Source organism: Dendrobates tinctorius, unplaced genomic scaffold (assembly GCF_039654945.1).
Source record: "Dendrobates tinctorius isolate UK_male_01 unplaced genomic scaffold, ASM3965494v1 ptg000102l, whole genome shotgun sequence".
Taxonomy (NCBI): domain Eukaryota; kingdom Metazoa; phylum Chordata; class Amphibia; order Anura; family Dendrobatidae; genus Dendrobates; species Dendrobates tinctorius.
In genome coordinates this window covers 43941775-43966172 of record NW_027361770.1, presented here as the reverse complement: position 1 = coordinate 43966172, position 24398 = coordinate 43941775, and positions in this window count along the sequence as shown.

The following is a 24398-nucleotide window of genomic DNA, read 5'->3' as shown; positions in this document are numbered from 1 at the left end:
TTTTCTTTCTTCTTGCAAGGGAGTGACTCCACCAGTGATTTGAGGGCTTAGTTGTCTGCCTCTTTGATTATACACATGTGTGGAGTCCCTCTGCTGATTAGGAATGTTTATAATCATTTTGTGAACTGTTTTGTTTCATGTCTCTGAGGAAGAACCTGGTGTAAGGTTCGAAACGCGTCAGGCGTGGGGGTCTGTTTTCCCCTTTATGGTTTTATCATGAAATTATGTGAATAAAACTTATCGTGGATTTTATTAAGTCTCCAGTGCCGGATCTTCCTTCTCTCTTCATGTTTGCAACACATGGTGGTCAGCCATTTGATCCCTAGGCACGACCGGCTTACAGGACTATTTTGGTGAGCACAAATTTCCCTTTCCCCTTCCTAATTTTCTAAATATACTGACTAACTGTGCTCCCATCAAGCCGCACATTTGTTAACATGCAAGCCGGGACTAAAAATATTACAGCAACTTGCTTGTTAAGAAGAAAAAAAGCTGATGAATTATTTGGCATTTCCTCTGATAATGAGGATAAGATTAGTATGGACATGCATTCACTTTTCTCTGAGTTGGAGAGAAAGATGACTTCTCACCTTAAAACCTGGTGGGACTCAGTGACTCTTGAGAAATACGTTAGTCATAAGATGATACCGCGAGGTTTGAGATTAAAAAAGGTACCGACTGTGATTTATAATGATACCTTTCTACAGAAGTGGAATGATATTTTGAGTGAATGCTCTTTGAAACTAATGTCTCTTATTGTGGAGGAAGAATCTGTCAAATTGACCAACATTGAAGCTTCCATCAAAGATTTGGAGTCTAAGTTGGATGTATTTTCTGATCATATGACATTTTCTAAGAGCTATGAACGATTACATGCTAATATTGATAATTTGGAAAGCGGCATTACCAAGTCCAAGAAAAATAAGCTCCTGCGTGATCGCAGGGACTATGACTCTAATATGGTTTATGCTTGGAAACAATTCACTCCGTATAAGCCTAGATCTATTCTCAAGAGGAATCAATCATTCCGTAGTAACAACGTCAGTTTTTCCTCATGTGAACAGTCTTTTAATTCACCTACTACTTCTGAGGGTTCAATGGACTCTAATCGGGTGTTACCTTTAACATCACACTCAAAAAACGATCAAAGAAAACAAGGCGAGGTGGACGTCGACGTAAGAAGAAAGCATCAATATGGTCTGCGGAATGTGAATCATTGGAGGAAATAAACGGTAACATTGCTGCGTCTGATGAGTTTACAGTTATAAACATTTCAGCTACCATACTGAGTGAAGCTCAGCTGAGCGTTTTGAAGAGAGGACTTTCCTTTGTTCCTACATGTAGAGGGGATTTGTTTCAAACATTATGTGATGTCAATCGATTCGTGCGATTATTAACAGTTAAGAGACATTTCTTTACTCCTGATTCTGGTATTGGTAATCAATTTTCTGATATATCATCCTTGAGTTCAAACAATGTTGATTTGTTGCCACTTGCTGCTCCTGTTAGAGATCAAATTTTGTTTGACATGTTGTCTAGTTTGGAGAACACAAATCAACATACAGCAGTACAATGTGACACAAATGTACAGATATCTAACCCCACTTTTTATCCCCTGATATCTAGAGTGCCCATTATGGATACTTTCCAGAGGGCAATAGAACGTGATGTTAAATTTCTGTTGGATTCAGATGTGCAGTCTTGTATGAATTTATCTGTAATTGATCAGCATGCGCTTCATTTACTAAGTAAGAACCAACATATAGTAGTCCGCCAATCAGATAAAGGGGGGTCAGTGGTGATTCTAGACTCACTACTATATCGCAATGAAATTTTATCCATGCTATCTGATATTAATACATATCATCCTCTCAACAATGATCCTACAAGCTGTATTCAGCAGGGTTTATCTGTGATTTTGCAGGAGGGTCTTGCTTTGGGAGTATTGGACAAGCGCATGGCTGATTTTTTATATGTGGATAAACCAGTGTGTCCTGTATTTCACGCCTTACCCAAAATTCATAAAGGCGTGTTTCCTCCACCTTTCAGGCCCATAGTGGCCGGTATTGGAGGGGTTAATGAAAAACTCTCTGAGTGGATAGACAGAAAATTACAACCTTTGGTTTTGAAAACACCAGGTCACATTAGAGACACCAAACAGCTTCTGCAGGCACTTCAGGAGGTTGCATGGGGGCCTCACCACACATGGATAACATGTGATGTTGTTGCTCTATATTCATGTATACCTCATGATTTGGCATTATCTGCTGTTTCCACCATTTTGACTGAAGAAAGTAATTTCAGTTCTGATCTTAAAAAATTTATCATTATGGCGTTACAACATCTTTTGAACACCAATTTTTTCAAATTTGACACTAAGTACTATCTTCAGGTGTGTGGCTGCCCGATGGGGTCAAAATTCTCTCCTACTCTGGCCAACTTATATATGTCCTTTTGGGAGAACAAATATATATATACTATGGATAATCCCTATTTAGACAATGTATTGTGGTGGGGGAGATACATTGATGACGTGATCCTATTGTGGTTTGATCGTTGTGATGTATCTCCCTCTCCTGGCATGCTTAAGTTTTTTGAGTATATTGGGACTAATTCTTTGAATATTAAATTCACCCACGAAATACATGGCATTTGTGCCACATATCTGGATGTTAAAATTATGGGAGATGTCAAAACGGGGAATATAAATACTTCCCTATATAGAAAAGATACCAGTGGTAATGCCATATTGCATGCGGATAGTTGTCACCCGCCACATGTGATACGAAATTTACCGTTGGGTGAATTAATCCGTGCCAAAAGATCATGCTCTAATGATGCTCTTTATGAATCCGAGCGTCGTAAAATTTGCACCAGGCTATCAAAAAGGGGTTATAAGAACTGGATGTTAAACAGGGCTATTAAGAAAGTGGATAACAAAACTAGGAGTAGTTTATTGCAGAATGACATGGTACACACTAATCAAAATAAAAATATTCCCACTTTTTCTACCGCTTTCAGTTCAGATTACAAGGGTGTTATTAAAATCATAAATAAACATCTTCCCTTACTGCATCAAGATCCAGTCTTATCGCAGATATTGGCTGGTGGACATAGGTGTGTTCCAAAGAGAGCTAAAAATTTGAGTCATTTTTTGTCCCCCTCATTGTATTTGTCTGATTGCACTAAACCTACGTGGTTAAATTACTTGGGCAATTATAAGTGTGGTGAAAAATTGTGTGGTTTGTGCCGCTATATGGATATTACAGATAGATTTGTTAATTTTAGTACACAACAAACCTACAAAATTAAAACCTACATGAATTGTAACACCACACACTTAGTGTATATGGCAGAGTGCACATTGTGCAGTTTATATTACATTGGCTGTACCACACGCAGCCTGAAGAGGAGACTAAGTGAGCACATCACCGCTTCTAATCCAGAGTCTATGTCCAGTCGTAGGAATGTGTCTGGCTTGTCCAAACATTTCCTTGAAATACACAAGGGTAATTTATACAGTCTTAAAGTTAAGGGAATAGAACGGGTATTGAAACCCCCCAGAGGGGGTGACTGGGAACATTTACTACACTGTCGGGAAGCCTTCTGGATACTTGCGCTTGATGCACGATATCCGCAAGGTCTAAATTATAGAAATGATCTTATGTATTTCTATTGAGTGCTGAGATTTTTGCTGTTTTTTATTTTTTATTTTTTTTTGGGGGGGGTGTTTTTTTTTTAATTTTTTTATTTTTTTATTTTTTTTTTTCTGTTTGTCATTTGATAGTTGCTATGTATTTATGCATTTATACGTGTGTATTGCACATGTTTTTATTTATTCTATGTCTTGTCCATTGTTGTATTGGTCTTTTCCTTTTTTTTTTTTTTTTCGTTCTTCTTGCAAGGGAGTGACTCCACCAGTGATTTGAGGGCTTAGTTGTCTGCCTCTTTGATTATACACATGTGTGGAGTCCCTCTGCTGATTAGGAATGTTTATAATCATTTTGTCTCCAGTGCCGGATCTTCCTTTTCTCTTCATGTTTGCAACACATGGTGGTCAGCCATTTGATCCCTAGGCACGACCGGCTTACAGGACTATTTTGGTGAGCACAAATTTCTCTTTCCCCTTCCTAATTTTCTAAATTGTTTTCTCATGACATATTGTACTTCATGTTAGTGGTAAAATTTCATTCAAATAACTTGTGTTTATTTGTGAAAAAAACAGAAATTTGGCAAAAATTTTGAAAATTTTGCAATTTTCCAACTTTGAATTTTTATGCCCTTAAATCACAGAGATACAGTGCACAAAAAACTTAATAAGTAATATTTCCCACATGTTTACTTTACATCAGCACAATTTTGGAACCAAAATTTTTTTTGTTAGGAAGTTATAAGGGTTAAAAGTTGACCAGTGATTTCTCATTTTTGCAACACCATTTTATTTTTACAGACCACATCACATTGGAAGCCACTTTGAGGGGTCTATATGATAGAAAATACCCAAATCAACACCATTCTAAAAACTGCACCCCTTAAGGTGCTCAAAACCACATTCAAGAAGTTTATTAACCCTTCAGGTGCTTCACAGGAATTTTTTGAATATTTAAAAAAAAATGAACATTTAACTTTTTTGTACAAAAAAAATACTTCAGGTTCAAATTTTTTTATTTTACCAAGGGTAACAGGAGAAATTGGACTGCAAAAGTTATTGTGCAATTTGTCCTGAGTACGCTGATACCTGATATGTGGGGGGAACTACTGTTTCGGTGCATGGCAGAGCTCAGAAGGGAAGGAGCGCCGTTTTGACTTTTTCAATGCAAAATTGGCTGGAATTCAGATCGGACGCCATGTCACGTTTGGAGAGCCTCTGATGTAGCTAAACAGTGGAAACCCCCCAAAAATGACCCCATTTTGGAAACTAGACCCCCCAAGGAACTTATCTAGATATGTGGTGAGAACTTTGAACCCACAACGGCTTCAGAGAAGTTTATAACGTACAGCAGTACAATTAAAAAATCATATTTTTTCCACAAAAATGATCTTTTCACCCTCAATTCTTATTTTTCCAAGGGTAACAGGACCCTAAAAGTTATTGTGCAATTTGTCCTGAGTATGCTGATACCCCATATGTAGGTGTAAACGACTATTTGGGCGCATTGCAGGGCTCGGAAGGGAAGCGGCGCCATTTGATGTTTTTGGCTGGAATTGAGATTGGACACCATGTTGCGTTTGGAAAGCCCCCAATGTATCAAAACAGTGGAAACCCCCCACAAATGACACCATTTTGAAAAGTAGACCCCCCAAGGAACTTATCTAGATGTGTGGTGAGATGTTTGAACCCTCAAGGGCTTCACAGAAGTTTATAACGTACACCCGTACAATTAAAAAATCATATTTTTTCCACAAAAATGATCTTTTCACCCTCAATTCTTATTTTTCCAAGGGTAACAGAACCCTAAAAGTTATTGTGCAATTTGTCCTGCGTATGCTGATACCCCATATATAGGTGTAAACGACTATTTGGGCGCATGGCAGAGCTCGGAAGGGAAGCAGCGCCATTTGATGTTTTTGGCTGGAATTGAGATCGGACACCATGTCGCGTTTGGAAAGCCCCTGATGTACCAAAACTGTTGTGAGTTCATTTTTCCCTTCACCATTGAGGTCTGATGAACTCCCTCCTCTGGTGAAGGAAGGTAGTGAGACTGATTACCAAACACCTGGGCAGGCCGGGGATGGCAGAACTCCCAAAAAACAAGGCAAAACAAAAACAAAACTGAAGAGTGCAAAGCAGAGCAGAAAAACTTAGCTTTGAGATGCAGGAATCAGACTGGTCTCCAAGAATCCAGCAGGAAAATCACCAGCCAGGAAGAAGGGCGTCAGCAGCCTTATATCCAGTCCTCAATTCCAGCCACCCAGTTATCATCTAGCTGCCCAGGTGTTTAGTAATCAGTCTTACTACCTTCCTTCACCAGAGGAGGGAGTTCATCAGATCTCAATGGTGAAGGGAAAAATGAACTCACAACACAAAACAGTGGAAACCCCCCACAAATGACACCATTTTCGAAACTAGACCCCCCAAGGAACTTATCTAGATGTGTGGTGAGCACTTTGAACCCCCTAGTGCTTCACACAAGTTTATAATGCTCGGGCGTGAAAATAAAAAAATCATATTTTTTCCACAAACATGATCTTTTAGTCCCCAATTTTTTTATTTTCCCAAGGGTACCAGGAGAAATTGGACCCCAAAAGTTGTTGTCCAATTAGTCCTGAGTACGCTGATTCCCCATATGTGGGAGAAAACTACTGTATGGGCACACGTCGGGCCTCGGAAGGGAAGTAGTGACGTTTTGGAATGCAGACTTTGACGGAATGGTCTGCGGGTGTCATGTTGCCTTTGGAGAGCCCCTGATGTACCTAAACAGTGGAAACCCCCCACAAATGACACCATTTTGGAAACTAGACCCCCCCTAGGAAACTTATCTATATGTGTGATGAGCACTTTGATCCCCCAAGGGCTTTACAGAAGTTTATAATGCCCGGGCGTGAAAATAAAAAAATCATATTTTTTCCACAAACATGATCTTTTAGTCCCCAATTTTTTTATTTTCCCAAGGGTACCAGGAGAAATTGGACCCCAAAAGTTGTTGTCCAATTTGTCCTGAGTACGCTGATACCCCATATGTGGGAGAAAACTACCGTATGGGCACACATCGGGGCTCAGAAGGGAAGTAGTGACATTTTGGAATGCAGACTTTGATGGAATGGTCTGCGGGTGTCATGTGCGTTTGGAGAGCCTCTGATGTGCCTAAACTATTCAAACTCCCCACAAATGACCCCATTTTGGAAACTAGACCCCCCACGGAACTTATTTAGATGTGTGGTGAGCACTTTGAACCCCCAAGTGCTTCACAGAAGTTTATAACGCCCGGGCATGAAAATAAAAAAAATCATATTTTTTTCACACAAAAATGATATTTTTGCCCCCCAATTTTTTATTTTTCTTATGGTATCAGGAGAAATTGGACTCCAAAAGTTGTTTTGCAATTTGTCCTGAGTAGGCTGACACCCCATATGTGGGGGTAAAACACTGTTTGGGTGCATGGCAGAGCTTGGAAGGGAAAGAGCACCATTTGACTTTTCAACGCAGAATTGGCTGGAATTGAGATCAGATGCTATGTTGCGTTTGGAGAGCACCCGATGTGCCCAAACAGTGGAAACCCCCCAATTCTAACTCCAACCCTAACCCCAACACACCCCTAACCCTAATCTCAGCCCTAACCCTAGCCCTAGTCCTAACCCTAACCCTAATGGGAAAATGGAAATAAATACATTTTTTTAATTTTATTTTTTTTCCCTAACTAAGGGGGTAATAACAGGGGGTTTGATTTACTATTTATGGCGGTTTTTATATTTGGCAACTGTCGCACGCTAAAAGACGCTTTTTATTGTAAAAATAGTTTTTACATCACAGGCAGTGCTGCAGGCTTCCTCCCTGCCTGCGCTTCGCAGGCATGAGGAAGCCAGCTCCCTGCAGACCCCCGAAGGTCCCTGTCGCCATATTGGATCCGGGGACCTGCAGGGAAAGAGCCCCTGCAGCAGCGCTGCACATTGCGCTGCTGCGGAGGGCTCAGGGAAGCACGGAGGGAGCCCCCTCCCTGCCGATGCTTCCCTTTAACGACCGGTACACCGCGATCGTGTTTGATTGTGGTGTGCCAGGGGTTAATGTGTCGGGGGCGGTCCGTGATCACCCCTGACACATTGTGCCAGGTGTCAGCTGTGATAGTCAGCTGACACCCGGCCGCGATCAGCTGCGCTTCTCCCGTGAGCGCAGCTGATCGCATTAGAAGTAATATTCCATCCATGGGAATTAGGTGACAGGTCACATGGATGGAATATTACGTCCATTGTAGGAAAGAGGTTAAAGAAGGAGACCGGGTGTTGGTACTAGTACCCACCCCAGAGAGTAAACTCATGGCCAAGTAGCAAGGGCCTTATGAGATACGGGGGAAAGTGGGGGAAGTGAATTATAAAGAGTACCAACCCGGTAAAAAGAAACCTGAGCAACTGTACCATGTAAACCTGCTAAAGGCCTGGGAGGACCAAGAATGTTTGGTCACAGAGGCGACTCCAGTCATACAAATGGGGTCCCTCTGGCACTGGCCAAGGACACAGCTGGGTGTGAGGTAAAAGTAAATGATGCCTTCACAAAACAGCAGCATCGAGAGGCTCAAGCTTTGGTGCAGCAGAATATTGATGTATTCTCAGAGCTGAACCTCGGTGATTCAGCATGACATTGTCACCGAGCCCCAGGTAAGGGTATGGATGAAACCATACCGAGTGCCAGAAGCCCGGCGCAAGCAATAATGGCTCAAGTGAAGCAAATGCTTCAATTGGGAGTCATTGAAGAGTCCTGAAGTGAGTGGGCTAGCCCCATTGAGTTAATACCTAAACCAGACGGGTTGTTACGCTTCTGTAATGACTTTAGAAAGTTAAATGAGGTGTCAGAATTTGACGTCTATCCAATGCCTCGGGTGGACGAGCTAATTGAAAGACTGGGGAAGGCCCAGTACTTCACCACGCTCGATCTCACCAAAGGATACTGGCAGCTTCCCCTGACAGAATCGGCTAAAGAGAACGCATTTATCACGCCAGAGGGTATGTTTCACTATGTCATCTTGCCCTTTGGGTTACATGGGGCTCCAGCCACATTCCAGAGGCTGATGGACATAGTGTTAGAACCACATCGGAAATACGCATCGGCCTATTTGTAAACCTTTGCACATTGTGCAATGGTGAAACTTGTACTCCCTATCTCTAGCAGTTATAATGACTAACATTTATTGTGAGGTCACAATTACGGTCTCTTTCGGTGTGTATGATACAGACCAATTGGGTAATTTTGTTTTCCAATAATTTTTATTAAGGTATTTCAAATTTAACAAACATAGGAAAAAAGGGTATGGGAAATGGGATACAGAAGGAAAGGGAAGGGAAAAGAAAATACAATATGAAACTCAATGAGTGATCATTTATAGCCATTACTCCATAAGCATCTTAAAGCTAAAAGCTAAGAATATAACTAAAACTTAACATCTGAAGTCTAAAATCTAAAATAAACAGAAGAAAAGAAAAATAAGATCCTATCTGGATTCATCAGTGACAACAAAACTAGTTTTTTGTAAGAAAAGTTTTATTCCATACTTCCCACTTTTTATTATATTTGTCCAAGAAGTTATTATGTAGAGCAAAGCGTCTTTCTAATGCGCTATGTATCAGAAGATTGTGAAAAATATCTTCGAATTTTGGTATATCGGTTTTTTTCCAGTGTGCTGCTATTGAGTTTTTAACTACTAGTAAAATATGTACTATCATCAATGTATCTGAAAAGTCTAAATTTTCTAGATCTAATAAAAGAAGAGCCATACTAGGGGAAATAACCAATTTCCTTCCCAAAAAGGTGTTTATATGAACAGATACTTCCTTCCATAGACTCTTAACATTAGGGCATTCCCAAAATATGTGATATATGTTTCCCACCATTCCACACTCTCTCCAACATAAGTTGGAGTTACCTGGATTTATAAAATTCAGCCTCGAAGGGGTATAATACCATCTCACAAACATTTTGTAGTAAGACTCTTGTAGTGTCATTGAGATTGTTGCTATGTAAGAAAACTTCAAGGCATCTTGCCATTGTTCCAGTGTGGGTGTAATGTTTAATTCTGACTCCCATCGTTTCATATATGCGCTCTTTAGTATAAACGTGTCTTTATTGAAAATGTTATATATGTTCTTTAAGCTCCAAACGTTCTTTTTCTCTATGTTTCCCAAGTATAAAGATATAATGTCCAAATTTAGTGGCTTAATTTGGGAGAATTTTTTAATGTAGCTTTTTAGAATGGTGAAAAAGAGAAATTCTGAGGAGGGAAGATTAAATTTTGTTTTAATCTCACTAAAGGAAAGGAAGGTACCATTGTATATATCTCCTATTTTTTTAATATTACATGTAGTCCAAATTTCTGGAATAGTACACTTGTAAAAGATAGATATTAAGTTTAGTGGAAAATTACACATTTGTCTCACTTTGTTCCAATTTCTCCCTGGTCTAATAAAATTTTTCCAAGCCAAGAGTATGGCTTGGAATATGGGATGAGAAGGGAAACTTGGTCGGGAACCCAATACATTAGCAAAGAAAATATTGTGGAATATGTCATTATTACTTTGACTTTCTTCCAAGGCGATCCACGCAGGTGTTGTATTACGACTAAACCAATAAACGCTAGCTTTAATCAGTAAGGCTTGGTAATAAGCTGTTACATTCGGTAGCCCCAGACCTCCATTTCTTTTACTTTTATAAAGGATGTTCGACGCAATTCTTGATTTTTTGCCATCCCAAACAAAGGAGTTTATTAATTTTTGAATTTTTGACAATTGCGCTTAAGGAATGTATACTGGAAGGATCCTAAACAAATACAATATCTTAGGTAAAACAAATGACTTGACAGCCAATATTTTCCCAAACAAGGATAAACCAATACGTTTAAAATTTACAAAATCTGTGGTGACATTGTGAATTAAGTTGTTAAGATTAATTGAGATAGTTGAATGTAATTTGTTTGTCAGCTTCATCCCCAAATATCCAACTTCCTCCTCCTTGCACGAAAATTTTGAGAGAGTTCCTAAACGTTCCACTTCTTGAGGATTTAAGTTAAAGGGTAAAATCTTTGATTTTGAATGATTTATTTTAAAATAAGATATATTTGAGAATAGCTTTAAATCTGATGACAATGCTGTGATAGAAATCTCTGGGTTTAAGAGTGTCAGCACTATTATCGTCCGCAAACAGACTGATTTTAAATGTGCATTGAGGAGTTTCAAGGCCAAAGATGTTAGGATTAGATCTGATTTTTTCTGCCAGGGGTTCTATTGCCAAAACAAATAAAAGTGGAGAAAGGGGACACCCCTGCCTTGTACCATTTGAAATAGGAAATGACTTTGATAAATGATTATTCGTGTATACTTTTGCACAAGGCTCTGAATACAAGGCCATAACTGAAGAAATGAAGTGATCATTAAATCCAAATTTCAATAATGCTTTCTTTAGATACGCCCAATCTAGCCTATCAAAGGCTTTTTCAGCGTCTAGCGTAACTAGAACTGAAGGATCTGTAGAAAATTTAGTAGCGGTAATTATATTCATGATCCTTCTAGTCCCGTCAGCAGCTTGACGACCTTCTACAAAGCCAATTTGATCGTCTTTTATTAAAAAAGGTAGAACCTTTTTAAGTCTTTCAGCCCATATTTTTGAGTACAGCTTTGCATCCCCATTAATGAGTGAAATTGGTCTGTAGCTCTGAACCTTTTCAGGGTCTCCCTTCTCCTTAGGTATCATAACAATCGTAGCTTCTAACATTTCCTTTGGAAAGGAGCCCTGACAGGTAGCCAAGTTAAATATGTTTTCCAGATAAGGAGCTAGGATAGTTTGAAAGGTCTTATAATATTCATTGGTAATCCCGTCAGGCCCCGGTGATTTCTGGGCTTTAAGTTTATTAATCGCATCAAATATTTCTTCTGTTGATATGGGTCTGTTTATATGTTCCAACTCTAAAGGATCAATTCGGGGGAGATCTAATTTGTCTAAGAATGTATCTATCAATTTAACATCTGGTTGTGCTGTTTCAGCGTCCGAAGCTAAATTGTATAAGCCTTGAAAAAACTCTGCAAAGGCGTTTGCAATATCCCGAGGATGAGTCTTAACATTTCCGTTGTTGTCTTTGATTTTAACTATTCTCTTATTAATTCTCTCTTGTTTGAATCTGTTCATCATATATGCAGTTGGTTTGTTAATAGATGAGTAAAATTTAAATTTTGAATTTTTGATAACTGCATCATAATCCGAAATGATTGCAGTTCTTAATTCCTGCCTTAATTTCAGTATTTCCAAGTGAACACTCGAGGATGGAACCGGCAAACTGTTTTGAAACTCTTCTTTCAGTTTTATCTGAGACTGTAAATTTGTGATTGTCTGTCTTTTTATCCTTTTTGATTTGGACGAAAGTTGAATCAAATGGCCTCTCAGGACCGCCTTGTGAGCGTTCCAAAGAACGAATGGATTTATATGACCAACGTCATTTTCTTTAAAATAGTTAGAGATTGTATTTGAAATTATTTCCTTATATTCGGGATTTTTAAATAAAGTGGAGTTAGCTTTCCAGAGAAACATGTTTTCTGAATAGAATCCCAATTCAAACTCCGCCAGCACAGGGACATGATCTGATATAGATTTGCCCAAGATACTAATTTTTTTGAATTTAGAAATAGCAAAAACATCTGTCAATATTAGGTCTATTCTCGATGATGTTTTGTGCGTGTCCGAATAGTGGGTGTATTCACACGAAGAAGTATTCAGACAGCGATAAATATCAAAGAGTTCATTAGAAATTAACCATTTACTAAGAGAAGGTGCTTTATGGCGTACTGGTGATGAAGAATCCATTGTACTATCAGGGACTATATTAAAGTCTCCTGTGAACATAAGCATGCCTTTCTTAACTTTATTGATCTTATCCATTAATCTATTTAGATATGAAATGGTCTTTTTATTTGGAGCGTATACATTAATTATTGTGCAAAGTTTATGATTGAGTTGACATATGAGGATATGATATCTCCCTTGTGGATCTGTGATTTCTTCTATTAATTCAAATGGAATATTATTTTTTATAAGTGTAATGACCCCGGCCTTCTTTTTCCCTTTCAGGGATTGAAACATATGTGGAAATTTCTTATTTTGAAAGAACGGATGATTTTCCCTAGTAATCTTGACTTCTTGTAGACATACAATGTCCACTTTGCTATATTCTATCTCCCTCCAAAGTGTATGCCTTTTATAAGGGATATTTAAGCCCCTAACGTTGAAAGACAAAATTTTAAGCTTCATGTTTATGTCGCTGTGAAATAAAGTAGGAAGTGGAACAAATCCAAATAAGACTCCTAACTACAGCACTGTAAATACCAAGTGATAGAAATAAGACTTCAGTAAGTCTGTGTAACAAACAACAATAAAAAAAAAGAGAGAAACAAAAGAAAAATCAAAAATCAAAAAGTAAACTCGAATGAGTTCCCCTGGAGGAATCCAACCTAGAAGGATTCTCACCTAGTTTGGGGTTATATGAAAAAAAAGTGGTTCAACTCTTACCCTTACACCTAATATTTCTATTAATCCTTCCAATTTTTAAGCATTATAAACATTCCAAATAATCAAAGTGAAACCCGGTACTTCTTGACAATAAGTTCAGCCAATGTCATCCTGGAATGATTGGACGAAAAGCATTGCTTCTTCTGGTGTAAAAAAAGGGATTGTCTTCCCCCTATACCACACCAAAAGTTTAGCAGGATAACCCCATCTATATGAAATGCCAAGATCCTTTATTTTTGTATTTACTTCTCTAAAAGATTTTCTGAACTCCATGGTTGCCTTGGAGAAATCTCCAAAAACTCTTATGTTGGTATAAGGATCTGGAAAGTTTCCCTTGTCTCTGATATAGTGTAAAATTTTTTCCTTTGTTTCAAAATAATGCATATGGAGGATAGTATCCCTCGGCTTATCGACAGACAAGCCTCTAGGACGCGGAATACGGTGGATTCTGTCAATCCTGAATTCAAAATCTGGAAGATCAGGTAGAGCCTTTTTAAATATAGTTTTTGTGTAGTTGGAAAGCTCATCTTGTGAGATATTTTCAGGGATACCTCTTATTTTAAGATTATTCCTCCTACTCCTATCCTCCACATCCATCAATTTAGTTTTCAATGTCTGTATTTCCATTTTCAATTCAGAATTCTGTTTAAGCAAAGTATCTGTTTTATTTTCAACAACTAAGATCCTGTTTTCATTCTGTTCTATTCTCTTAGTGATTTTGTCACTTACTTCATCCATTTTCTTATTCTGAGCTTCAAATCCCAAAGCCATAGAGTCACTAAGCATTTTACAAAATGTAGCCATAGAGCCTTCTGTCACTACCTTTTCAGAGGCTAAAATTATATCTAGATCAGTGGGAGCTAGCCCTTGTTTTAAAGGTTGAGGAGATGAAGATCGATCTTTTTTAGTACGTTGTCTAGTTGGACTACCGTCAGGTGAAGAGTTTTCTGAGTTGTTTCCAGATTCGGCTGGTGTTGAACTTTCAAGTTCTTTTCTTTTTGTGGATTTGGAAGTATCCATTGCGTCAGAGTTAACCTCTTTAATTGTGGGCACCTGAATAGGATGATTAGGCTCTAGTCCTTTACCTTCTATATCCTTTTTTGGTGGTTTACTCTGAGCTGTTGTAGGTACCTGACTAGCCTGTGGATCCCTTTTTAATGGAGACCTTGATTTCATAGGACTTAATATGTTGGGGGAGTCTTCCCTGGGTTTATTATAAGACCTATGTGGAGGTTGCTTTCCTTTTTGATTTCTGTTTGAAGAGGTCATCTTATGAATTAAGACAGTTTAATATACAGAATATTAATTCCTGATTAGTTGTAATTGAATAATCACCTTAATAGTATCTATGAATCAGATAGTTAGAATCCTGAATTCACTCAAGGGTCTACCCAAATTGGCAACAGGGATTATTATCCTATTAAATTAGTTAGGAGTTAGAGATATCACAAAAACAAACTCTATAACCTCAAAAAGGCCTAAGTTAGAATAATACCTGACTTATGTATCGTTGCCTATCAACAATAGTACTAAAGATTTCCTATAGATCTCTATATCCTATATCTTTCCTAAAAAGAGAAAAGAGAACAAAAGCCTATATATAGAGTTGTGTAGGATATACTGCTAATAAGCAGCTAAACCAAAGATTATTGTATATGATTTGAAATATTAGTTATGAGGATAGAAATAATATATAGTATATACAACCACAGTAATCAAGTAAGCATCTAACAATAGCATATAATATATATCTAATGTCGATTGGGTTATTAGAGCCTGGTGATTAATAGTAAAAATGTATATAATTTGTACTGCTATCCAGGTACCAAATTATAAGTAATAAAATATAAGTTATGTTCAGGAGCTCCGTAGCTTTAAATATCAAACAGCCGCAATCACCTAAAGCTCAGCTTCCACTCTCTATCCTCAGTAGCCTTAAGTATCAAACAGCCGCGATCATTTAAAGCTCAGCTTCCACTCTCTATCCTCAGTGGCTTTAAGTATCAAACAGCCGCGATCATCTAAAGCTCAGCTTCCACTCTCTATCCTCAGTAGCCATAAGTATCAGACAGCCGCGATCATTTAAAGCTCAGCTTCCACTCTCTATCCTCAGTGGCTTTAAGTATCAAACAGCCGCGATCATCTAAAGCTCAGCTTCCACTCTCTATCCTCAGTAGCCTTAAGTATCAGACAGCCGCGATCATTTAAAGCTCAGCTTCCACTCTCTATCCTCAGTGGCTTTAAGTATCAAACAGCCGCGATCATCTAAAGCTCAGCTTCCACTCTCTATCCTCAGTAGCCTTAAGTATCAGACAGCCGCGATCATTTAAAGCTCAGCTTCCACTCTCTATCCTCAGTGGCTTTAAGTATCAAACAGCCACGATCATCTAAAGCTCAGCTTCCACTCTCTATCCTCAGTAGCCTTAAGTATCAGACAGCCACGATCATTTAAAGCTCAGCTTCCACTCTCTATCCTCAGTGGCTTTACGTATCAAACAGCCGCGATCATCTAAAGCTCAGCTTCCACTCTCTATTCTCAGTGGCCTTTAGTATCGAACAGCCGCGATCTTTTAAAGCTCAGCTTCTACTCTCTATCCACAGCAGTCTTAAGTATCAAACAGCCGCTATCATTTAAAATTCAGCTTCCACTCTCTATCCTCAGTAGCCTTAAATATCAAGCAGCCGCGATCGTTTAGAGCTCAGCTTCTACTCTCTATCCTCAGTGGTTTTAAGTATGAAACAGCCGCTATCGTTTAAAACTCAGCTTCCACTCTCTATCCTCATTGACTTTAGGTATCAAACAGCCGCGGATTTTTAAAGCTCAGCTTCCACTCTTTTTCCTCAATGGTTTTAAGTATCAGACAGCCGCGAACACTTAAAGCTCTATCAAACAGCCGTGATCATTTAAAGCTCAGCTTCCACTTAAGTATCAAACAGCCGCTTTCAGTAAAGCTCAGCCCCCACTCAGATATCAAACAGCCGCTTTCAGTAAAGCTCAGCCCCCACTCAGATATCAAACAGCCGCTTTCAGTAAAGCTCAGCTTCCATTCAAGTATCAAACAGCCGCTTTCAGTAAAGCTCAGCCCCCACTCAGATATCAAACAGCCGCTTTCAGTAAAGCTCAGCTTCCATTCAAGTATCAAACAGCCGCTTTCAGTAAAGCTCAGCTTCCACTCAAATATCAAACAGCCGCTTTCAGTAAAGCTCAACTTCCACACTCTCCTGACCCACCAATATCTGCTTATCAGGGATTACAAAGTTCTCCTTGTATTCCAATATATCAGGACTCCGTCTTCTTCCTTAAAGTCTCCTTGGCGCCAAAGAAAGGGATTTCCCACGGATCAAGCCAGCAAGAAGAATGCACCACGGACAAGCGCCAGTCCTCCGGTCTCTGCACACAAACAGCCCGGTCACCTCCACTCCTCCTGATCACCGATACAACAGGATAGCTGTTCGGTAGATGTGAAACTCCTCCACCTCCTTTCTTCTTCTGCAGGAGTCAGCTACAGGCCCCTCTCCTCTGCTCAGCACAGGAAAACAACACTGCTCCTCCTCAGTAGCTGTAGTTCTGTTATTTTTGGTCCAATCTTCACATTCTTGGTATCAAAATGCTCCAGGCGACTTCTAGACTCTTGTTGTGAGTATGAATTCTTGATTGGAGGATGCCTGTCGCTTCAAAGTCGCTTCATATAGGTAGTTGAGCAGGAGCCATGAGCAGACACTTCCTCACACCATCACAGCTCAGGCCACGCCCCCATTGGGTAATTTTGGAGACCTTTGTACCTTGTGCAGTGATGAAACCTTTACTCCCTATCTCTATCAATTACAGTTAGGTCCATATATATTTGGACAGAGACAACATCTTTCTAATTTTGGTTCTAGACATTACCACAATGAATTTTAAACAAAACCATTCAGATGCAGTTGAAGTTCAGACTTTCAGCTTTCATTTGAGGGTATCCACATTAAAATCGGATGAAGGGTTTAGGAGTTTCAGCTCCTTAACATGTGCCACCCTGTTTTTTAAGGGACCAAAAGTAATTGGACAGATTAAATAATTGTAAATAAAATGTTCACTTCTAGTACTTGGCTGAAAACCCCTTGTTGGCAATGACTGCCTGAAGTCTTGAACTCATGGACATCACCAGACGCTGTGTTTCCTCCTTTTTGATGCTCTGCCAGGCCTTCACTGTGGTGGTTTTCAGTTGCTGTTTGTTTGTGGGCCTTTCTGTCTGAAGTTTAGTCTTTAACAAATGAAATGCATGCTCAATTGGGTTGAGATCAGGTGACTGACTTGGCCATTCAAGAATATTCCACTTCTTTGCTTTAATAAACTCCTGGGTTGCTTTGCCTTTATGTTTTGGTCATTGTCCATCTGTAGTATGAAACGACGACAAATCAGTTTGGCTGCATTTGGCTGGATCTGAGCACACAGTATGGCTCTGAATACCTCAGAATTCATTCGGCTGCTTCTGTCCTGTGTCACATCATCAATAAACACTAGTGACCCAGTGCCACTGGCAGCCATGCATGCCCAAGCCATCACACTGCCTCCGCCATGTTTTACAGATGATGTGGTATGCTTTGGATCACGAGCTGTACCACGCCTTCGCCATACTTTTCTCTTTCCATCAATCTAGTAGAGGTTGATCTTGGTTTCATCTGTCCAAAGAATGTTCTTCCAGAACTGTGCTGGCTTTTTTAGATGATTTTTAGCAAAGTCCAGTGTAGCCTTTTTATTCTTGATGCTTATGAGTGGCTTGCACCATGCAGTGAACCCTCTGTATTTACATTCATGCAGTCTCATCTTTATGGTAGATTTGGATATTGATATGCCTACCTCCTGTAGAGTGTTTTTCACTTGGTTAGCTGTTGTGAAGGGGTTTCTCTTCACCATGGAGACTATTCTGCGATCATCCACCACTGTTGTCTTCCGTGGGCACCCAGGTCTTTTTGCATTGATGAGTTCACCAGTGCTTTCTTTCTTTCTCAGGATGTACCAAACTGTAGATTTTGCCACTCCTAATGTTGTAGCAATTTCTCGGATGGGTTTTTTCTGTTTTTGCAGCTTAAGGATGGCTTGTTTCACCTGCATGGAGAGCTCCTTTGACCACATGTTTCCTTTACAGCAAAAACCTTCCAAATGCAAGCACCACACCTCAAATCAACTCCACTCCTTTTATCTACTTAATTGAGAATGCCATAATGAAGGGATTGCCCACACCTGTCCATGAAATAGCCTTGGAGTCAATTGTCCAATACTTTTGGTCTCTTTAAAAACAGGGTGGCACATGTTAAGGAGCTGAAACTCCTAAACCCTTCATCCAATTTTAATGTGCATACCCTCAAATGAAAGCTGAAAGTCTGAACTTCAACTGCATCTGAATTGTTTTGTTTAAAATTCATCGTGGTAATGCCTAGAACCAAAATTATAAAAATGTTGTCTCTGTCCAAATATATATGGACCTAACTGTATAATAGCTGCTAATTTTATTGTGAGGTCCCCATCACGGTCTCTTTTAGCATGTATGATACAGACCCCTTGGGTAATTTTTAAAAAGCTTTGTACATTGTGTAATGGTCAAATTTATAGTCTCAATCTCTATATATTTTAATAGTATAATTTTTTATTGTGTTGCCTCGCTCACGGTCTTTTTAAGCGTGTATCTGGGAGCCTGATGTTGATTTTTTGGGTCGGCACTTGGACATTGTGGAACATCAATGCATTAATATGCTTCACAAACTTCTTCAAGTTTCAGCCTTACTCAGAATAGTAATATGAGTATTGAAGCATGCTCTCTATTTATGCTGCTAGTTCGAAAATCTTACCCACACATCCCTTTGTAAAGGGAAATTCGACATAATACCCCTATTAGCATATGCCATATACTGTTGACATACCCAGCATCCCAGTAGATGGGTGGAATGCCTGGGTACAAAATCTGTGTCTAAAGGTGATATTTCTGGCCCTTCCCCTGTGTTATGTCCTTCCAAATCTGCTGTCCAGGAAGGAGGAGCTGAGGCCTCTAGTCCACAACCTGCAGTTGCAGAGACACAAGAGTCAGCAACCACATCCAGTTTGTTTCTCCTTCACCTCATTGGCGGACACAGGACCATGGGTGTTTTGCTTTTGCCACTAGGAGGACACTAAGCAAATACACAAAGAAATGTACTCCTCCTCCGCAGTATACACCCTCTGCTGGCTCTAACCTGAACCAGTTCTTGCTTAGAGTCTGTAGGAGGCACTAGGGTCTGGCTTCAGACACCGATGTTACTATTTTTATTTCTACATTTTACCTTTTTACTTTTTTTCAACGGATTGAAGGGGCAACGGGGCCTTTCAAGGTCCCGATGTCCCAAAATCATCAACAGGCAGGCACACGGAGTGTTGTCTCCCTGTATCCCCTCCTGCAACCTCAATGCTGGCCTGGGCTCTCCTTAGGGATGACGGATCCCTTCAATGGGTCCGCTCTCCCCATATCAGCAACAGACGGGAACATGGAGTGTCGCCCCCAAGTACTCCCTTCTGGAGCCGGGTTCTTCAGCCGGACATGCCAGCTTGCCTCACCACTCCTGACAAGAAAATTACCTCAGATAACATGCAGAGGCTCCATGCAGCATCCATGCAGCCCCACTACACCACCACTGAAAGTGGATGGTGACTGGAGGCAAACAAAACCTCTCCACCTCCCTATCAAAGGGAAGGTGGATTGAGAAGGATCTGTGCGGCCCACAATCCCAATCTGGACCTAATACACGGCAGAACCATGCGCCAAGACCACCCGGCTCTGCTTCATGCACTCGGCTCTGCTGCATCCCCTCTCAACTGCGCAGCACCTGCGGTTGGCAGGGGGAGAAAAGGGCTCCTCTGATGTTCTTTCAGTTATCCGGGTCCCCAGGGGGTCTTATGCACATGGACTAATGCATTTCAGCACCACCACGCTGCCGCAGCCATAGCCCGTTGCCGTGACACCGCCGTGCTAAAGCAGTAGCAGTTCACAGATAGCAAATAAAAAATGCAACATGTTAAAGAGACTAAGAACAAACACTAGCCAATAGGTGAATCAGGGTGGGCTGTAGTGAGTTCATTTTCTGGTCTACCAGTTGTGAGTTCTCCTTCCAGGCTCCCTCTGGTGGTAACAGGAGGTAGTGAGGCTGATTTAATCAGTAGAGATCTGCCACCTGATAATGAGGATGAAGATTGGACCTCAGGAATCTCAGATTGGATTTAAGACAGCCGACGCCCTACTCTGGTGCTGGTGATTCCTTCTGCTTGTCAGGTCTTGGTTCTCAGCTCTGTTCCAGTCAGCTCAAGCTAAGTTTTTCTGCTAATGTTCACACTTGATTTTGTTGTTCTATTCGTTTTTTTGTGTGGTCAGCCAGCCCCGGCTGGGGCTGTGCTGAATTTCCACTCTTATTTATCTGTATTTGCCAATTTGCTTTTTGTCCCTTATTAGATTGGCCTTTTTTTGCTCTGTCTCAGAATATTTCAGAGTGCTGATATCGTGGGAGAAGTCTAGTGACTTCAGGGTTAATTTTGTTATCAGAAATGTTGGACATTATTTTGTAGGGTTTGGGGCAGATTGCAGACAGTGTCTTTCCTTTCCTTTCTAGTTAGTTTGGGCCCCATCGTTTGCTCAGCCTATTTTCCTGCCTGTGTTTGTGTTTTCATCTTGTTTCACCATCAATACATGTGTGGGGGCTGTCTTTTCCTTTGGGGTCTGCTCTGGGGCAGTTAGTTTTCCCCTTTTCTTGCTTTAGGTTTATTTAGTCCTCCGGCCGTGACGAGGCATCTAGGTTCATCGTAGGTACGCTCCACGGCTGCTGCTAGTTGTGTGGTTAGGATCGGGGATCTGCAATCTGCATAGTTACCAACCTCTCTGGTTTTTCTGGGGCTTAGCTTGTTTAGGTTTTTTCCTCCTCGGTGACCCATTCATAACAGTGGGTGTTGTGTGTCCTCCAATGATTGGCTCAGAGAAAAGGATTTTACGATGAGTACACACAAAAATCCCTGTTTCTCCTTCGCCTCATTGGGGGACACAGGATCATGGGACGTCCTAAAGCAGTCCCTGGGTGGGAAACAGCACAACAGCTGAAACCTTATGTACTCATCGATTAATCTAGCCTACAGATGCGCTACTGTCGATTGCAGAATTTGTCTGCCAAGGGCAGCATCTGAAGAGGCTTGAGAATGCCAAAAATTCAAATGGGCATGTTTTAGCTGGCGATGTAAAGTGATGGGGAATATGTATTCCACTATCTACAGTAGCTGACAATTTTGAATGAGGGAAGGACCTCCCAAATGTAGGAGTGAGAGCTCTTCCAAATTTATGACACAGGGCCACATGAGGGCTCTTCCCACACTCAGATTTTGCGGCACCTGCTGGCCCTCTGAAAATGTCAAGCGAGAGCCGCATAATGACATGGCGGTGGATGTGGAGGTGACGGCGGGCAAAGCCCAAAATTCAAATGGGCATGTTTTAGCTGGCATTGTAAAGTGATGGGAAATATGTATTCCACTCTCTAGCTAACAATTTTGAATCAGGAAGGGACCTCCCAAATATAGGAGTGAGAGCCCTCACAAATGTTAAAAAAAAAATTAAAGTCATCATTTTTTTTTGCGTTATATACATGTAATTATTAAGGAGGAAAAAAATGTTTCTTAGCATTTTTCCCTTTAAAAAAAAAATTTAGGTTTGGTAGGTCTTCTTGTAAATCTGTAAAACCCGGCGCAATGGTCTGACAAAAATATTCCCAAATCCCATCTTCTCCATGCTGTTCCCATTTAGTGTTAGCACTTTTACATCCCTTTCAGCTTTTTTTCTCTGTGTCCCAGAGCTGTTTGTTGGGTCCAGCAGAAAAATAATCGGCTTTTCCTTTGACTCGCATTGGATTCGTTATTTGGTACAAATACCCAAATATTAGAAATGATTTGTGCCTATTTTCCCGAATCTGAATATTTCACTATCCTCTCATCACTAATAGATATATAGATATCAGTCACATAGATAGATAGATAGATAGATACGCCGTATCCTGGATCTCCTTATACCTTTCCAACCGCCCATTCAGCGTCTCCCACTCTCACTCTACTTCCTCATCCCACGCTCTCTCTGTTGGAGTCCCCCAAGGCTCTGTTCTAGTACTCCTACTCATCTCAATATATGCACTTGGCCTGTGACAACTCATAAAGTCCCATGGATTCCAGTACCACTTGTATGCTGACGACACTCAGATCTACCTCTCTGGCCCAGATGTCACCTCTCTGCTGTTCAGAATCTCAGAGTGTCTATCAGCCATATCCTCCTTCTTCTCCTCTCGCTTACTCAAACTTAATGTGGACAAATCTGAACTCATCATCTTTCCTCCATCTCACAGATCTTCCTTACCTGATCTATCTATACAATTAATGACATCACGCTTTCTCCAGTACCGGAAGTCCGCTGACTCGGAATAACCTTTGACTCTGCTCTGTCCTTCAAACCGCACATCCAAGCTCTTTCCACCTCCTGTCGCCTCCTGCTCAAAAATATCTCCAGAATCCATACTTTCCTCAACCCTCAATCTACTAAAATGCTTGTGTATGCGCTCATCATCTCCCGCTTCAAAAATCTGCTGTAACATCCTTTACTGTGGCCTCCATGCTAACGCTCTCGCTCCTCTCCAGTCCATCCTTAACTATGCTGCCCGACTAATTAATCTCTCTCCTCGCTACTTTTCCACTTCTCCCCTCTGCTAATCTCTACACTGGCTCCCATTCCCTCAGCGTATCCAGTTCAAATGACTAATAATGACCTACAAAGCCATCCAAAACCTGTCTCCTCCTTATATCTCTGAACTAATCTCCCGATATCTTCCCTCACATAATCTCTGGTCCTCCCAAGACCTCCTTCTCTCCTCCACACTTATTCGCTCCTCACCTAATCATCTCCAAGACTTCTCCCCAATATTCCTCATCCTTTGGAATTCTGTGCCCCAACATGTCTGACTATCAACCACATTCAGATCCTTCAGACAGAACCTGAAAATCCACCTCTTCAAGAAAGCCTACAGCCTGCAATGACCCCACTGCCTTCTCACCACTACTGGATCTACTGCCTCACCAACACCGGAGCTGCCGCAACCTCCCAACCTACTGTCTCCTTCCCCACCATCCTGCAGAATGTTAGCCCGAAAGGGCAGGGTCCTCGCTCCCCTCTATGTCAGTCTGTGATTGTTAGTTTGTTTACTGTAAGTGATACCTGTAATTTGTATGAAACCTCTTCTCATGTACAGCACCATGGAATCAATGGGCTATATAAATAATAATAATAAAACATGAATTGGCCAATTTACCCGCTAAGAACCTTCATTTTTTTAAGTACGTCTTACTGAGTAATAACACTGAGATTATATAAAGAAAATATGCAAACTCGACCAAATTATGAAGTATATAAAATACAAAAGTTTATTGATTTAGCAGAAAAAATCATAAATAAAAGTTATAAATATGCAGACCAGCTGAAACCAATTCAGCGGTGCACAGAACAAACGTAATGTCTGGGAGATGTAGATGTAAGAATAATGCCTCTATCTATGAGTACAGTACATGGGACAATAGTATCAGACAAAAAAATAGAGCTTCAGTATTTTGGAATGAAACAAATATAATACAAAGTGTATTAGTACCAACAACAAGACTGCAAGATAGAATATAATAACCAGTCCTTAAATGTACAAAGTGATACGGTATATTAAAATACATGTGCAAGATAGAGGTAGAAATAAATAAACATGCAATAATTATCCAATCATGTATCTGTGCAACTGAGTCCCCAACGCGGACTTCTTCTGGGGGGGCTGAGGAAGCAGTGCTTGGTGTGGTTTCAACACTTCATTCTTCTAAGTCTCTGCAATCCACCAACCAGGCGGAGGAACTCCAGTTGGTCCTGGAATTCTCCTGGTGGTAGCTGATCTCAATGAATGGATAGAGACTTCCCAATGCCAAGTTTCTAGTAGTATACCCATTGCATCCTATGCTGAAGTTGGCTTGATGGAGAAAAGCATCCTAGTCATGAAGATGGTGAAAGTTGTCACTTTTCTTCTAGTGGACAGAAGACGTTGTGGTCTTGAAGATAAGTTGTGGGAGTTTGTGAAGAGGTATCGGCTTCTAAATTCTCTGAAGAGAGTCCTCGTTGGCTTGAAGAAGAGGGGACATAAG